The 14,630-nt window shown below is 46.2% G+C and overlaps 1 protein-coding gene across 5 annotated transcripts in view; it reads left to right on the top strand.

The window, feature by feature from the left end:
• Positions 1-13,838: 13,838 nt before the first annotated feature.
• Positions 13,839-14,630, top strand: part of FGFR2 (fibroblast growth factor receptor 2) — an 85,905-nt gene continuing 85,113 nt past the window's right edge. For 3 of the 5 annotated variants that reach the window (XM_065066851.1, XM_065066853.1, XM_065066852.1), the window contains exon 1: positions 13,840-14,334. The gene's annotated coding sequence lies outside the window, so the exon portion shown is untranslated. Of the gene's footprint in view, positions 14,335-14,630 lie in introns of all 5 variants that reach the window. The other 2 variants (XM_065066855.1, XM_065066854.1) reach the window with 1 other exon arrangement.

A 14,630-nucleotide genomic window follows, 5' to 3' on the forward strand; every position in this document is an offset into this window, starting at 1 on the left:
CAGACTTTTTAGCAGGGCCTGTAGCAATAGGACAAGGGTGATGGTTTTAAACTAAAGGAGGGAAGACTCAGGCTGGACATGAGGAAGGAATTTTTGCCCCTGAAGGTGGTGAGAGCCTGGCCCAGGTTGCCCAGACAGGTGGTGGATGAACCATCCCTGGAGACATCCCAGGCCAGGCTGGACGGGGCTCTGAGCAACCTGAGCTGGTGAAGATGTCCCTGCTCATGGCAGGGGTTGGACTAGATGGGCTTGGAAGGTCCCTTCCAATGCAAACTGTTCTATGATTCTAGAATTCTATGAAATGTTTACTACACCACTGGAAATACCTCGGCTGGCAGGAGCTAACAAGGCTGTTACCGCAGCTGTGCTGAATAGTTAGTCACAGGTTTTTGATGAGAAGAAGAAAAAGGAGAGTGAGAAGAGAATCTTTGATACAATCTCATGGAAGCATCCTCTGCAACCCAAGAGTACCCTATATAATCTTTCAGCACTATATAGATCTAGATTAACCTGGCAGCGATGATCTAGATGGACCCTTGTGCTTATTTTAGCTGTTTCTGTACAAAAACCCTGAAGAAAAAGGAAAAGAAAGGCCTATATAGAAGGTCTACTTGGCTTCTCCTCTCTTGCTAATAGCAGTTGTGAATGAACATCTACAGGGATTGTCAATCGTGTTGTATGTGAATAGTAAGTCTTCTCTAAATACTCTGGATTTAGTAGGCAAACAAGAAAGTGCTCTTTGGTTAAATCAGTGTAGTGATTCCAGTATGTCCTGTGATTTTATGCTTTAATTTATCCAGTCAGCTGCTTTGATTAGCCCTCAGACCATGTACCCACAACTATGTCAGTCAGACTTCCCCTCTTTTGCTTTAGGAAATCATTCTAATAGATGTTGCTGGTTATTTTACCTTCTTATTTTACTGTGAACAGAGTAGGGCTAGAGGAGAACTGAATTACCAATGTACTTCATATGAACATATTGTGAAAAGTAGGTAATGCCCAAGGGATTAAATACTGGAAAATTATACTTTGATTTGTTACCATGTTAAAACCAGAATCCATCCTTTTCCTAGTGCTCGTTGTCTATAATGTAGCTTTGCAAATTTGTATTACTTTTTTGAGCTTATTGCCCAGTAGCTATTGAAACTAACAGAAAAATTCCTGCTTTCTTTTCAAAAACGGCACATTCCGGGGAAAAAAAAATATTTACCGACAAGAACTTTCATTTTGAAGGAAAAAGAACACTTTGCTGAAAAGTGTCTTGGGGAAAAGTGCATATGTTTATTTCCCTGCGTTTACTGAAAATAGACAGAAGAATTTTCCTTACAGAAGTTCCCTTTACTGGCAATGAGGCACAGACATGAAAAGCTCTTCTGCGTTATGATTCCTGGTTGGTGCTCAGGGCTGGCAGCTGGGAAAGTTCTTCTGTTCTTCTGCCTTCATGTCTTCCATCAGCAGAGACGTGCAGGGTGGCATTTTAAGGCTGTAGCTCACCAGGAGACCAAGTTGGGAAAAATACCCTCTAGACAGGCAAGGCAGTGAGATTTATAAGAGGAATTTCAAAGCATGCAATGGATAACTCCATGTAGGTAATTTTTGCTGGGCAGATGTTTCTTTATTGGCCTGAAACACACACTGTATTTTTAAATGCTTCATGCTGTTTGCCCAGTAAATTATTTAATGGAACAAACAGTTAATCTTCAGTGTCCTAGCCTTGACTCTGGCTCTGCTCTTCAAGTTCATACGTACTCTACAGCAAATGTTTCTGCTGACAAATTCATAGTGATTTTTCATGTTTTTAGCGTGGTCTGGCACGTTTCTTCAAGGAAAACAAATCTTGATATCAAAAGGGGAATAGTCACCCAAGGAGAAATTGAATAAAGGCTGGATATTTGGGTGTACCCTCATCCTGTTTAAAGGGTGTAAGGGTGTAAACTCATCCTTATGTTTAAGTCTTGAAATATTTTGTTGACTTTAAACAGAAAGAAAAAACATCTTATTAACAAGAAAGAGAGCTTAACATAAGCTCCTGACAAATACGTAAAAGCCTGTATATTTGTACTCCTTCATAGAGCAGAGCTGGAACCAAACAGTGACTAAAGATCACCACTAAACTTCCAGTAGATGAGGCACACGTGCAATGGCCAGAAACTCTCATAATGGACAAATTAGATGGTATTGCCAAGTACCTGCTTATACATTTTTTGTTTGGTTTTTGGTTTTGTGTGTTTGTTTGGGTTGGGCTTTTGTTTGTTTGTCTGTTGTTTTGGCTTTTTAATGTTATTGTAAGATGTAAAGGGCCTGGCATGCTGGATGCATGCAAGCACTGTGCAAGAGACTGCCCCATCTCAAATGAGTTTATAGTGTCCCCAGGACGGATAAGAACAGAGCTGGCATTAAACCCCAAGTCGTGTCCAGACATTTTTACCTAGCTCACTAGCTTTGCAGACCTAACACAGAGGAAGGACTAAGTTTTGCTGAAAGAGCTACTTCTTTCTGTCAGTTGTACAAAGAGTTGGCATTTTCTCAGGTCCTCAATTCAAGCTTTTTGTTACAAAGTAATAGGAGTATATGAAGTATTCCTTAAACACAAGTTTTGAGAGTCTCAAACTTGGCTGGGAAGCACCTACATTTCCATTTCCCCTTGTCTTTCAGAGCAATGGACTTTAACAGTTCTTCTCCAGTGGAGAGCACAATTAAGTTGGGATTACGGATCCCACAAAATTCTGTAGTGTTAAGTCTCAGCTGAAGCTGTAAATTAATTGATCAAATAAAAATATAGAAATATCATCTCAGCATTTACAGGAGACGTTTTTGTAGGAAAAACCTTTCCATTATAGTCAAACATTGCAGCACACCTCAACTTTTGTTGTTTTGAAAAGGATTCCAGATTGACCAAAGCTTTTTTTTTTTTCCTGTATGCATTAACATTAACTGAAAGTGTCATTACCATACAAATATTTCTTCCTTTTGCTGCTATTCCCATGAAATGATTTCCTCCTTCAGGGTTTAGTCCAGCAGGTGGCTAAATATTAATTTTTTTTAACTAGCGAGGAGTGATGACGTGGGAAGGATGGTCATCAACTGGGGCATCAGGTGTGACCGTCTTGGGAGGTGGGTTCCACTTAACCAAGAGCTCATCACACTAAACCTGCTTATGCATCAATGCTGTCACTGTTCACTGTGAGAGCAGAGGGAGTCATGGCCATGAGGTGCATCCCTAGCAATGGGATCCACTCAATAAATTGCAAGGAGCAGTCATAAGCAAGTGCATATAGCTGAGCCTTATCCCAGCTGAATGGAAAACCACTCTCAGGAAGATCAGTCACATGAAAACGGTACCCAGCTCTCATGCAGAAATAATTTCCATTGCTTATCTGCAAACCCCTCTGCAGGGTGGGTGAACTGAAGTAAAATATTACACCGTAAAAGACAATTACGTGTCCTTCGCTTCCTTGAGCCCCTCAAAAACCAAATAGTGCTATCTAATCTAAACCACGCCAGCTCTTCTCCATCCCCTCAGACACATGCTGTGCATTACATATCTGCCGAAATTCATTGCAGTCTGGTTCAGCAATCCCTTTGAAGTCCTTGGGAGCTTATCTGTACTCCAGCGAGCGAGGGTGTGTCTCCGGCCAGCTTGCAGGCGACTGTAAAGCAGAAATTTATCCCAGAGGCCACAGGTGCCTCTCTGGGGATATTGTTTACTGAGTATCGGGAAATCTCCAGAATTCACCCCAGAACAGAGGGCTGCATCCCGAGGCTGTCACTTGGCCTGAGGTGCTGCTGGGTGGGAATGTAGCGTGGGACACATCTCAGTGTCTTATGGGCATGGTCCAGGAGAGCATAAAAAAAAACCCAACAACAACAAAAAGCAGCTTCAAGAAAGCACTGAAAATGGTCATAGCTGCCCTTCAGTAGAACCGAGCAGACAGAAACAAAGAGAAACAGGCAGGAGGGGTCTTGCTGTCTCTCCACTGAACTCAGGCAAATCCTGGTGTTTCAGAGCACCGTGAACCCACCAGCACCAGCCTTTCCCTGCCCAGCTCTGCTCCTGCTCTCCAGGGGTGCCCAGACCCTGCTCCCCCTGTCCTTACCCCCGGCTCCCATATGCATCACTGTTCCCAACCCCTTTCTTGGTAACCACTAATGCTTTCCCTAAAAAAGCTAGCAAATGGTTTTACTGCCACCGGATAGAAGAAAAAAAAAAAGTCCGACGTTAATCCTGAGATGAAAATGGCTGAGCAAGTTTATTTATGTTGATTTAAGGCTGTTCTTGCTACATTCCTGAAACTACTGAGGTTATCTTGTAATCCATCTGAATTGCAGCTCGCGGCATTTTGAGATAATTTTCAATGGTGCTGCATTTAACTGTTCTTTACCTCCTTCTGCCTCCTGGCATGTAAGGAAAAATGTACATGAGGTTTTGGAAGCCCTAGCCTATGGCCTCTGAGGTGTCTCTGCATCAGAAATGGGGACTGAGCATTCCTTGAGAAGTTTTGGGGGCTGATGAGACTTTTTACTATGCTGAAAGGTGACAGTTTTACAGTGCTGGCTTTGGCTGGAGGGGGGTTCAGTTGAGCAGCACTCTTTCTGTTTATTTTCTGAGTGTTTTGAGTGAATGCACATCTCTATGGATGTTTAGAGAGCCGCAGCACTGGAGATGAGGTTTATTTATTCACAAGATATGTACCATGCAAAGAGCTGTGAACTGCGTCTCCTCATTGCTGTGTTAATGGAGTTCAACTCCCACCCCAGCAGACCACCGGACCTGGGGGGGAGAGGAAGGACATTGTCTGCATGCCCAGGAGCCTCCTGCCTCTTCTCCAGCACGTATCTGGCTCTTGGGCTGACCAGCTCCTGGAGCTGGAGCTCTGTGCAGCAGGCTGAAAAGTGGATGAAATGCTGGACATGAGCCAGCAATGTGCGTTTGCAGCCAAGAAAGCTAACCATATCCTAGGCTGCATCCAAAGAAGAGTGGCCAGCAGGTCAAGGGAAGTGATTCTTCTCCTCTACTCTGCTCTGGTGAGATCCACCTGCAGTGCTGCACCCATCTCTGGAGTCCTGAGCACTGGATAGACATGGACCTGTTGGAGAGGGGCCAGAGGAGCCACAAAGATGCTCAGAGGGATGGAGTGAGAGAGTTGGGGTTGTTCAGCCTGGAGAAGAGAAGCTCCAGGGAGGACCTTATTGCAGCCTGTCAGTATTTAAAAGGACTGATAAGAAAGATGGGGACAGACTTTTTAGCAGGGCCTGTTGTGATAGGACAAAGGGCAAGGGTTTTAAACTAAAAGAAGGTAGATTCAGACTAAATATAAGGAAGAAATTGTTGCCCCTGAGGGTGGTGAGAGCCTGGCCCAGGTTGGCCAGAGAGGTGGTGGATGAACATCCTGGTGACATCCCAGGCCAGGCTGGACGGGGCTCTGAGCAACCTGAGCTGGTGAAGATGTCTCTGCTCATGGCAGGGGTGGCACTGGATCAGCTTTGATGGTCCCTTCCATGCCAAACTCTTCTATGATTCTAACATGGATACATGGATTTTGGAAGGCGTTTTTTCCCTCTGGTGAAGTCAATTTCCTTCTCCCACCATTTTCTCTCCTAAGAGAAGAGCTCCACATGGGTGACAGATTTGTCAGATTTCTGGATGCAAGGCACAAGGAAGAATTTTCTCCTGGGCCTGTTTGGTGATCTTGGCATCCAAGAAAAGGAAGCGTCACTACTAAACCCTGGATGTGACATCTTCAAGGACCAGACAAATTTTCCTGGAGGACAAAACAACTGGATATCTCCAACCAGATGGAATCACAGTGTGATTTTCCTTTGGGATCTTTTGCAAGTAATTTCCTGAGGAAGGCGGGGGTTAACTCCATTTTTAACATATCTTTGGAAAATGCTCCTAGTCTGCTCATTACCCCTCAACCAGCAGAAAACTGGGGATCTTTCATCCCTTCATCTCCATGTCCCCATCCCAGGGGTCCAGCTGAGCCCCAGTCCCCACTGAGACACAGGAGACCAATGGCTTGTAGTTACTGCTGCTGTTTTGTTTGTGGAGACAGGGTTAAACTGTGTATTATTTCTTATCTGTAACCTGTTTTTTTCTGTTGAGCACAATTACAAATGCAGGTCCTTTGCTTTTAGCTCAGTTTTTCACCCCTTGCTTTCCCCTCCGTTCCCTTTTTCGCTGCACGCTGGAGATCACAGTAGTTTCTGTTTAAAATGTTTCAGCTTCTCTGTTTTCCAGAATGTAATTGGGAGCCTGTTGCTACACGCTGAGCAGGGTGGGACTGCAGATGCCTTTTCTTTTCCCCCTCAGAAAGTAGATTGCTGAATGTAAAGCTTCAGGGAATAAAATTTACAGGAGAGAAATTGCCTTATACGTTTTTACCTTCGAGCTACCTCGCTGACCAACATGTTTTTTCACCCTTCGGATGCCACAAAAAGCTCTTATTAGTGCCAAAGCTTTCTGTAACCAAGAATTCAGTGTTTCTCTAGTTCCCGACTCCTTACTCCACTTTTCTCATTCTCCGCAGTGAAAATGAAACTCGTTGCTTTCTGATTCATTGGTGAACTGCTCTTATTTGCATGTAATGAGGCCGAATATGCCAGTAAAAATTGGAGTCTTGTTTAAAAAGCTTCTTTTGGGAGATTTATCATCTGTCACTGATCATCACTACAACCCTTTTCAAAGGACGTGCAATGTTTTGGGACCCATCCAGCCTGGGGGAGGTGGGGAGAGGAAATGTAAGAAGCCATTTCTTGCCAAACAGCCCCTTGTGGGGACACCCATGAGATTTCAGGGTCCTGTGTGTCCCCAGGCCAGGAGCCAGGGCTGTGCCCAGGGTGAAGAGTGGGACGTGGGACAGCACAGCAGGTCACCCCCATCCTCCTGCACATGCGGCTTCCTCGCAGGAAGCATCGTGGGGGATCTGCTAGGATGTTTTGCCTTTTTTTTTTTATTTTCGCTTGTATTCGTGCTCTTAGGACCTGCTCTTCCCAAAAAGCCAAGGGCCATGGCCAGGAAGCGCAGCTTCTCCTTGTGTGCGGCCAGCTGGAAGCAGCACCGAGCGAGGTCCCTGAACGCTCGGTGCTCACTCAACACTTGAGGGCCGAGGGGGAAGCGCACGCTGCAAGGTGGGATAAGCCGTGTGCCGGCTCCACCGGCATCTGGTGCAGTCGGTGGTGGCTGGGATGTGTGATCTGGGGCACAGCCATCGCCTTTCCACGGCATGACTGAGAGCGCCGCGCCGCTTTCTCAGTCTCTGAGCTCTTGTGTGGTTTGCTCCCAGCCTTTGTGCTCGTGATTATTTCAGACTGAATAAGCAGCAGCTATAAGACTTTAGAAACCTTGTTTAAGACATTCCTCTTGCCCAAAACACTCGTGTTACCTGCTCATCGAATGCAAGGTGGTCAGATAATCAAGTCCCGTTGGCTCTACAAGGCTCTCCTTGGCAAATTAAAGCAGCACTACCTCTTGCTAATATTAACAACCAGCAAAAGCATTTCTTGCACATCCGCGCAGACCTGCTGTATTCCTCCCACTAGAGGACAGCAGCTGGTGTATGCAACCGTCAGTAGCATTTTACAACAGAAGCAAGAATAAAACAGCCCTACCCTTCCTGTAGAAACATGTTCTTTTCTAGTGGTTTTCACATAATGAATCCCAGTGAATATTTAACTAAGTCTCCCCTGTAATCAAGTTTCTGGCCTCCTTACTTGTATCCACAATGTAAAACATTTCCTGATCCACGGTGCTCAGCAGCCCTGGGAGTCTCTGTTTCTCTGCTCCCTTGACATCAGAAGAGATGCATAGTTGTTATCAAGTTTTTCTCATCCAGCAATCACCGATGTGACCTTTGCTATCCTTTAAGAGATGTAAAGGATCTTTAGGATCTCATCTTGACCATCTGAATCAAAACCAGCCCTGAAATGCCGCTATATATTCACATGTATATCAATATTCATTGCTAAGTGTATGAATATTCAGCAAAGGAAGTCTAGATTTCATGCAAACTGAGCTTTCCTGTATTCCTCCCTTTAAAGCACAAAAGAATGAAAAGGTGTGCTTCTGGGTCTGTGTGAGCGGGGAAAGAAGATGGTTTGGGTCTGTCTGGTGGCTCGGGGAACTTTTCTATGATAAAACCAGAAACTCACCAAGCACTGGAACAGGCTGCCCAGGGAAATGGTTGACTCACTGTTCCTGGAGGTATTCAAAAGATGTGTAGATGTGGCACTTAGTGACATGGTTTAGTGATAGACTTGGCAGTGTTACGTTTACAGTTGGATTTAATGATCTTAAAGTTATTTTCCAACCTAAATTATTCTCTGACTTTTGTTTAAGGAACTCCACGTGCCTGTATCAAATAACGAATCCCTATTTGCATTTGGGCTTTGCCTGCTTGGCCATCACCTTTTTATCCCATTTTTGGACTGCAGCTTGTGAATGCAGTTACAGAGTTAACAAACACGGGCTGTTAAACCTCGATGCACCTCTGTTCACATGGAGAATTTCTTGGGCAGGTCACTGGCTTCTCTCCAAGGCAATCCAATTTCTCAAGTGAAATCGTGGGTGCCTTAATCACCTGGCAAAGTGGAGGAGGAGGTCATCTTACAGTGAGGAGCAGAGCTGGTAAAAGACATGGGTTTCACTGAGACACAGGAAGAAGCAAATTCCTGTGAAAGCTACAGTAGGAGATAGAGAAGTAAAATTAAGTGCAAAGGACAAGGAGAGAAGAACAATTATGAACTGCTTTGGGAATGCTGACTTAGAGATGTTGGAGGGACGAGAAGAATGAGGCAGGGGAACACTCATAGGCATTTACTGCTTCATTACCCAGGGTTGTGGAAAGTAAAAAATGATATTTATTTCATTTTTTTTTGAATGGCTACAGAGTGACTGTGCCTGTTTGTGTCTGAGAGAGTAGACTGGAAAGGCAGAGCTTGGCACCGCAGTGAGGGATGTGGGAAGCAGGAGGGGTTTGCAGGGATTTGGTGGCGTGGGACATGGGGGTCACAGCTCCCTGCCCAGAAAGAGCACAATTCCTACACTGTGGGTCCCTGCTGCATAGTTTTCTCCCCCTTCCAGGGTTTAAACTGTAATACAAACCCTGGCATAAGCCCGACTTCACACCTTATGCTCTGAGGTTGTCCCTAAAATTCAGAGCATGCTCGCCGAGCCCTGTGGTGTCACCAGAGAAAGATCCCATCTGATGTAACATTGTATGGGAAGCTGCCACAACCACCAGTTGGTCTAGTTAGACAACAGAGCTTCAGTAAAACAAACTAGCGTGTATTGATCAGCTGGAAACAGAAATTAGAAGTGCATAGGCCAACGAGACGAGTATATCCAAGATCTGCAACAGAAAGACAAATTGTCTTTGCAGCCTTTGTCTTCTCATTTTTATAAGTCTGGCTCTGTCTTGCTGTGCCCTGCTTGGTGCTGAAAAGGGGTTTATTCGCATGGTTTCTCTGAGGCCTGCTTTAGGGGAGCTCACTGTTAAAAGAAATTCTCCAGTGGATGCTGCTTTCCACTCTTTGAGAAAAAATACTCTTCCCCAAGAGTCAGAGGTGCCTAACCAGGACAGCGTGTGACAAATTCTTTTGGAGAGAATACATAATAAATTGTGGATTTTCTTTTATTTTGATTATTTAGTATTCAATATTTGCATTATGGAAGCGCCTGGAGGTTCCAGCTGAGATCAGTGTCCTATTGTTCTAAGTCCTGCACAAAAACATGGTCAGAGATGAGAAGCTTACCATCTAAATAGATGAAATGGATAAAGGGTGGGAGACAGGAAGCATCTATTATTCTCATTTCATAGCTGGAGAGCTTGGACACAGACAAATTAAGTGTCTTTCCCAGGACTGTGTAGGAAAGCTGATGTAGAAGGGCAGAAAGCATCAAATCTCCGGTATCCCAGTGTAATACCCTGCTCATAACACACCACATTTCCTGTTTAAATATATCTTGCAACAGTGTTAACAATAACAACAAACACTTTTGAATCTTTTCCTTAAGATGTACGAAATGAGAGGAGTATCAGCAAGGTTACATGGCTACAAGGCATAACAGTCTGGAGGGAGTGCTGATACTCAAAATGCCTTTAAAAGGCATTAACATGATAGCAGTGAAAATAATCTATTTTTTCCAACTGCTTGGCCTTACTGCCTGCAGAAGTATCTCTTACAAGCTTCTGCTGTGCATAATGCAGAGAGGGATCAAAAATTGATTGGCAAAAGTAATTAATTTGGTGCATTCTGTAGTTTAACCCAAACAGGGTTTTGTTTTGTGTTTGTTTGGTTTTTTGTTTTGTTTTTTTTTTTTGTGTTTGTTTTTTGACAAACACCAAGTAAAGCTACCCCTTTACAGACCAGAAACTGCAGCCCTCCATTCTTGTATAAATTTTGCTGCAAAAGAACTTGGTAGCCCACCTACTTCACACTTCTATAGATAATTATTGGATCTACTGGCATTAAAATAAAGAAATTCTTATCCAAATTTTTCAATTTAGCAGCATTTTGAAGTAATACATTGTGAGGACTAGTGATGGAAGCCTTTCTGTAGCAGTTTTATGTTAGGTTTGCCTGTATATGAATGTGAAGTGACTTTCCCATAAGACACTGACAAATATATAGAGCAACTTTGCCTATTTTGAAAAGAAAAAAACATGAAAATTGTGATAATTTTTTTTTAAAAAGTGGGTTCTTATGATTTGCTTCTTGGGAACCCTAAAAAAAGAAAATGAAAAGGTGAAAGGAAAGGGAGTCATAAATACTTTGGAAACCAGTTAAATATTTTAGCTGCCAGAGTCTGGTTTAGGCACTTAGCTTTAGATGAACTTTAAAAAATATATATATATATTGAACAAGTATTTAATTGGCCAAGCAAAAATTCTGGATGGGACAGCTTGAATCACAGGGAAGAAATGTTGCTCCCCATTGTCTTCTGTTGAGAAGCAAAACCCTCAGTGATTTGCATGGCTGAGTGAGGATCCAGAGGATTCCTCCCCACAGTTCTCTAAAACTTAATTGTGTGCGTGGGTTTTGTTTGTTTGTTTTTAATCTTCTGTATTATATTTCTGTTCTCATCAGATAGGTAGAAGTGTGGCACACTAGCAGGCCCAACACCTGGAGAATACACCAGTATTGGAGAATTTGCATCCCTCAGGTACCTGCAGCCTCCCTCACCATCTGTCTGCAGCGGCCAGATGGTGGAGTCCACAGAGGAGACAGTTTCTGTGGGGCCCTCACTACACTAATGTCTCCAGCACTTAAAATAAATGTCAGAGACCCTGTGAGGAGTAGAACTGAGTGCTCAGACACTCCGTGTTATGTTTGTTTCTAAGGTGACTCTGCCCACATCACTCGAAGGCATCGGTTGCCTATCTCACCTCATCTCTCTGTAGACACAAGCTCTTTGTCTTCTCAGCCTTCTACCTCAAGCCTAAATCCCTTGAGTTGGGCTCTTGTGGATCCAGCCCAGGAGCAGCCTGAGGTCAGGCACACCTCCACCTCACCCTGCCAGGTAAAAGAGATGCCAGATGGAAATGAATTGATCTCCTCACCTCTGCTTTCTCTGCCATGGAGATTTGTCCAAGCCCAGCTGTGCCTTCCCTGCAGCTGGAGCCCCTCGCTCCTACTGCACCCCTGTTGAACATTAACTGCATCCCTGCCTGAGTGGGGAGAGGGTCCAGCTGACAGCAGTGACAAAGAGCTGGCAGGGCCGAAAGATTCAATTTAACTTTCTTTCTCCTCCCCCCGCCCCGCTTCCATATGTGAGAGGGGACAGCACTGTTCCTGCTTTTGAAACGTGCGGTGCAAAGGAGCATTGGTGTCCTCATTTTCCTTCCTCCCTATTGATGTATCATTGCCAGGATGAAAAAGGACGTCTCAAGAGCTTTTGAAAAAATGGGTGACTACTCAAGACATTTTATAAAGGAGGAAGAATGGGAGAGAAAATAGGACTCGGTAGGGGGTAGAAGGAGCCTGAATGTGTGCCTTGTCCGTCTTTTCTTTCGCTTGAAACCTGGAGCTGTTGTTCCTATTTCAGTTCAAACTGTCACCTTTAGTTCATGATGGCTTTACTGCCCTTGCTCCTGAACCTCAACAGATTGGGGCTTATTTACCTATTCACACTCCGCTGTGGAACCTCATTAATAGGCTTATTAGCCACACCATTCACGTGCAGGAGGGCTCACAGAAAAGATCCCAGCCACTTTGAGAGGAGGAGGAAAAAACTGTAAAGAGATTATGCTCTCATTCAGCAGCCTAACTGCTATGAAAGGCTCCCTGGGCCCACTGAGATCTCTTGAAGCCTAAATATGATGACAGAATTGATCCCCGACCCCTCCCTTTTAATTCCAAACATGCTTCTGCTTTTCTCAGGTTGAGGAGTTGGGCTGTTGTGGGCCACTTTAGGAGAATGTGGCTCATTTAAGAGAAAAGGCTGCTATTGATAGACTGCTATCTTTTCATCCTGAAAAAGAATAAATTCTGACAAGTGCTTCCAGACATTGGGAATAGGTGTTCTGATTTGTCATTTTTAGTGGAATGCTTCCTTTTCTTTCAGAGTATGCAAAGATATCAGTGAATGGGGAGAGGTATTGCAGCTTCCTGTGTCAGACAATAATTTATGTGAGAATGCGCTAACAATGTTTTCAATGGGCGATGGACATGCCCAGAGCTGGGAAAATTGGATCTTGACTGTGACATCTCAGCTTCTCAATTAGAACACTCAGATGTCTGCTGCTTTAGGAACAGGGGAAAAAAATTAAACCTGTGTTTCTAATCAATTACAAATTTGCCTGCCATCTCTCATAAAGCCAGCATTACCACTGGTGATGCTGGGAAAGTACTTTCTGGGAGGCCAGTACATATGCTCAGAAAACTTGTTTTCAAGTTTTCAGTGTCTGGAAGTATGTAAGTAGAGAGTTATGCTACTATGCCACTGTGCATAGTCCTTGAAAGTCCCCTTGATCAATATTGCACACAACATACAAAATGTATAGTAGGGCTATGCTTAAATAAAGTAACATTAAATTGATCAACACTGATTTAATTTGGGGCAACCACCACTTACTGATCTTCTTGTCAAGCTGATTCTACAAAGCAAGCATTACATGCAGTGCCTATTAGCAACCTTTTAGTTAATGGTATCTAAAGCAAATGTTTTATTAAGCAAGTATCAGCTTAAGTTACACTGAATTTTGAATACCAGTATTCTGCAGTTTTCAATCTGTGTGTCCAGGCAAATTATGTTTGCACAACTATTTGACAACTTTCCCTGTTAGGGCACCACGCACGCAATTATTAAAGGTGTCAGATGAATTCACACGGAAGTTGAAATCAGGCTCCGAACTAAGACTCCTAAACTGCGGGATTTTCTGAGCGGACGTTATCTAAACTTCTGGAGGGCTTTTCAGGGAAAGCTGGTAGCGTATTTCAGCATTTAGGTGCCTCTGCAGGATTCCTCCCCCGCCAGCCCTGCGCCCGCTGTGGGATGCGCTTCCCCGCTCCCCTGGTAACGCAGCGGGGGGACCCTGCTCCTCACTCGCCCCCTCTTTAACGCTGCTTCTGAGTTGCAACACCCACGCTTCGGTTCTGCTGGGCTCTCGCCGCCGGGGAAGCAGCCCCGATCCCCGGCTGGGGCAGCGGCTGAGTGCAGCCCTTCCGCGGGAGCGGAGCGGGAGGCGCAGCGCTGCGCACCGGGCCGGGCGGGGGAACAGGCTCCGCACCGCGGCCGCCGCGATTGGCAGAGCCGAGCAGCACCGTCCAGGAAACGGCTCGGGTTGCAGCGGGGGGAGTGACCAGGGGAGGGAGGAAGGGAGCCGGAGGAGTAGTGCGGCGAGAGAGAGAGAGAGGGAAAGGGGGGGGAGACTTTAAAAAAAAAAAAAGCAACCAAAACCAAAAACCACCCACCCACCCGAGGGGGGTTGTCGGCTTGACAAAGCTGCGGCGGGTCGGGGAGGGCGGCTGGATGGAGCGGAGCGGGACCCGCGGCGCTGTGCTCGGCGATGCCCGCCCGGGGGAGGAGGCTGCTGGCGCCGGGCACGGCGGGCTCGTCCCTCTGAGGCGGTAGCGCTGCAGCCGAACGAGGGGACGGGACGGGACGCCGGGCCGGTTCCTGCCTCGTCTCGCCTCCCTCCTGCCTCCCCCAGCCGCGTCCCGCGGGGGATGCGCCCCGCTGCGCCGCTGCGGGTTTGCCAGACGGCCCCGCCGGGGCTGCCTGCGGAGTGACCGCGGCCGCCGAGGAGTTTCGCCCCGTCTCAGGGAGCCGCTGCTCGGCACCGCGCCTGTTGCGGGGGAACCGACCCTTCCCGCGGAGCTTTCTCGCTGCAGGTAATGGCACTGGGCTGGCCTGGCAGGGGAAGCGGGCGGAGGGGAAGGTTCGAGCCGGTTACAAGGTGGTGAAGGGCTGGAAATCCCGGCACTTTCCCGGTGCCCGCTGCTGCGCTCTAGGTGCGGGGCCTCGCACCTAGTGCTCGCCGGCACCGGGGCGGGTTGTGCCGATGCGGGACTCGGGCAGCCCCGGGGGCCGGGATGCGGCGGGGCGGCGGGGGTGCGTTCCCCCGCTGCTCCCTGGCGGGGCTGCGGGTCGGACTTTCTGCCTCTACGGTGCGGGGTGATGCCCGAGC

The sequence above is a fragment of the Columba livia genome, chromosome 6 (genome assembly GCF_036013475.1).
Source record: "Columba livia isolate bColLiv1 breed racing homer chromosome 6, bColLiv1.pat.W.v2, whole genome shotgun sequence".
Classification (NCBI taxonomy): domain Eukaryota; kingdom Metazoa; phylum Chordata; class Aves; order Columbiformes; family Columbidae; genus Columba; species Columba livia.